A 4,051-nucleotide genomic window follows, 5' to 3' on the forward strand; every position below is an offset into this window, starting at 1 on the left:
CATTTTGTATGTTGAGCAGACTGAAATCGGGCATAGGTTGCCCTAGCATCGACAATCTTGAAAGTACACACACAATATCACTATTAATGATGGAAAAACACTAATACACTTAGGATTAATATAGAATTTAGCTTTACTGGTCAAATCTGATCAACACATTTCAAGGTTTGAAAGAATGGACAAGATAAGGGGGGGGGGGGGGGCCTGAAACTGTTATTGTCGTTATACTGAAACTATTAAGTACTGAAGGCAAATTTACACTCAAATTTAGCAATCTATGGATAACTACTCTTTTGTCTTACTTCTGAATAATTTAACTGTCATTATTTCTGTCTCAAATTAATTAAATAACATCGCTAACTCAATTCAAAAAACTCTCTTCCAATTTAGTCATGCTTTTGTTCTTTACCAACATTTGCAAGAACACACAGAACTTTAGACTTCTTTATTGCATAGATTAATCTGCTGATAATTTTCGTTAACACTAACATTAAACTTTCAGTTCAGGATACTCGGGTTGCACAATACGAGGTAAGGATCCTGTCTAGGTCAGTGATCAGGATAAGTTACGGCTAAGGCAATGCTGGTAAAAGACACGTTATTATTGAACAGTCAGAAACATTTTCGACACTGGTCCACACAGATACACTTCTAAAGATGAAATAAATGTTTGACCTGTGCAAGTCGGTGCGGCGGATGGCGGGCAGCGAGATAGCGAGAAGCACGGCACACATGCAAGCACGGCTAAGGCTCTCACTGCAGCGGCGCTTTCCTTCTTCTTAGCGTCGTTATCTTTCCAACTTTGTGCCTCAGAATATAGCCATGCCAAGTAGTCGTCGGAATCGGTTCATCCGAGGCTCAATGGAATCCCCTTTTCCTGGGTAGCCTCCTCGGTACAGTACGTGTACTTCCGACTGTTGCTCGCCTCCGACTGTAATACTGTGTCCGTTGTGCCGAACCGCGCCAGTGTGCGTTTTCCCGCCTCGCCTGCCTCCACCTTTTCCCGCTCCCCTACAGGTAGGGTATTCACCACAGGTTTTCTACTACACATATCCTAATGCATTACCTACGTATGGACCAAGTGTATAAATTACAATTTTCACATCTTACAATAGTTTTAACATTAAATACACTTTCCTTTGATTACCACATTATTTGAAATCTAACATAAATAATAATATTCATTTCAAAAGTTGCTCACAGTCTCTTTAACATAACGATACGAACCGAAAAAAAAATTCAAAACATTGCTTACATTAATTTATCAAAATTCATAAAGAAAAAAATTATTATATGTACAGTTGTCGTTACAAGCCCACTGGCAGGACATAGTGGCAAAAGAGCAACTAACCTACGAATAGCACAACTGTATTGGTGGCCAAATCGTAAAACTGATGCATACAGCTACGTTTCACGTTGTGTCTCATGCAATAAATGGAATGATGTGGGCAAAACCAAAACACCTCTGCAAGAACTTCCAGAAACGAGCACTCCTTTTGAACGAGTAGGGCTCGACATCGTAGGAAGGATGGGAATCGCGATATTTTGACTATTTTGGATCATTTCTCGATATATCTATTAATGACACCAATTCTGGACCTAAGTGCTGAGACTGTGGCGCGAGTATTTGTTAAGGAGTGGATATTGAAATATGGTTCACCCTCATCCATAATAACTGATCAAGGTTCCAATTTTACTTCCGATTTACTACAGCAAGTCTGCAAGTTACTGAAGATTGACAAACTAAGGACAACGCCAGCTCATCCAGAGGGGAATAGCCGAGTGGAACGGGTTCATCGAACTCTCGTGAAAATGGTAAGTCATTATGTAGGCAGCAAACATGATTCGTGGGACACCTACATTCCATTCGTACTGAGTGCTTACAACACGAAGGTGCATACCAGCACGCAGCTCAGCCCTTACGAAATCGTCTATGGCAGGCGAATGACCTCGCCGTTCGACTTCGCAGCATCAGCAAGAGGCAGCAGCAATGAACACGTCAGGGACCTAGCCAGCAAAATGCAGGAAGTATGGAAGCATGTAAAGGCTCGGAACCATCAGTGCTTTTTGCAGCAGGCCGTGCAACACGATCGCGGAGCAGTCGTATCTAAGTATTGCATTGGAGACTTAGTCTATTTGAGTAACCCCGTGTTGAAGAAGGGTCACGTTAAGAAATTTAAATTGCATTGGAAAGGGCCATATAAGGTCCTTGAAATTATCTCCCTGGTCACATTAAAAGTCCAATTGCCGTTTCGCTCTATCATAGTGCACGTGAACAGTATAAAGCCATATTTGAGCAATCCAGCGCCAGGACCAGCTGATAAACCGGAAGAACGACCCCTAGGCAGACCCCAGAAGCAGCTGAGACATCCGCAGAGCACTCCCGACGGTGAACAGCCGTGTGCCGTAGACGCCGAGATCCACAGTTCGATGCTGAGGAGCCAGGTCGCCGCCGAACACGCCCCGGTGCGGCCCTGAGCTCCCCCTCGTCAAGGTATCTGCTACGGCCGAGACAACGCTAAGCATGTGCTAAGTGCGTATACGTCGTTTACAGCAGTGTGCAGTGTCTAATTGTGTATGTGCAGAAGTGGAAGTGTGTTATTCTGGTAACAACCAACTGAGTCAGTGTTAACATTGTTCTTATTGCAGAAGACTAACTTCTTGCCTTCATTATGTTAAATTTAAGGGTAACGATTGTTTTTGCTTTGATCACTTGCTTTTATTTTAGGTTTTGTTTGTCTTTTAGACTTCTTCCGAATCAATCTAGTGTTCTTTTCGAACCACAAACTAGTATGGTAGTAGCTAGTGATAATTTTAAGATTATTTTGAAGTATAACCTAAGTGAGGTAGAAGAGCAGTTTCAGAACATAAGTGAACTCATGAACCTCATTGAGGCAATTCCAGTCAACCATACGATATGGGATCCACCACTGTCATGGTATCATAATTGGGTTATGGCTAAAAACCAAGTCAAGGTAGCCTTTACCGCGTATAGAAGGGAAATTGATTGCTTTTTACATCTTTAACCCCACAATAATCTTGTTAGACGTAAGCGGGCTTGGTTTCAGTTTGGTGGCAATATACGCAGAACTGTCTTCGGAACATTAACTAACGGGGACTTGGTTGACGTGATTAACAAGTTAGAGCAGCTAGAGGAAGAAGTACATTCCAATGCTAAAGAACTCTCCGAACATTTAGTGATACTACGCGATATGCAGCAGACAATTACTAATAATACCGTGTTCATTGGTAAGGTTCTTAAGCGGTTCATAGCTCATTTTAGGGATCTGTACAATGAGACTACAAGAGTCCAAAGGGACCATGCAGAATTAAATACTTTGTTGTTTAGGATTACCGATAGTTTGTCAGATGCACGACTAGATGCTTCTAATCTGAGGCAGGCCATTGAAACTAGCTCAGCTAGTCATTTGAGCAGTGTTTTGCTGCATCCTAAAGTTTTTTTGGCATTGCTAATAGCTATGGAAAGGAAACTAACTAATTCTGCGACTATGAACCTACCTGTCAATATGCAAAATTTGTATTTCTACTACCAATTGAGTGATGTAGATGCATTCATGATGGACAATGAATTGGCTCTAATTGTCATCATTCTGTTAGCAGACTCCAGACATCACTTTGAAGTTTACCGTGTGTATACCTATCCAGTATTTTGGGCGCCCCTCCATACCTATGTTCAGTACCACCTGTGGGAGTACTTTTTAATTAGTCAGGACTGAAGATGCAAACAAAAAAACTTGTTTTCCTTCGCATATCATATTTTTCGGCAGTCGTGTATACAGCTGTGAGAGAGATCTTTTCATGAATGTTCAACCCCAGAACTACTGTCCCAGGAACCTGAAAACACTCACTCAATCCTTCCTACAACGGTTTGCAGAAGGTATCATCTACTCTTTCAACTCAACAATTGACCTGACCTTCATGTGTAACAAGTCCTTCTTCCCCTTTACCCAAAAGATACAAGGTAGTGGTTTTGTGGTAGACATAGAAAACTGAGAGCTGTCAAGTGACTTTTCGCATGTACCCCAAATAA

Source organism: Schistocerca americana, chromosome X (genome assembly GCF_021461395.2).
Source record: "Schistocerca americana isolate TAMUIC-IGC-003095 chromosome X, iqSchAmer2.1, whole genome shotgun sequence".
Classification (NCBI taxonomy): Eukaryota; Metazoa; Arthropoda; class Insecta; order Orthoptera; family Acrididae; genus Schistocerca; species Schistocerca americana.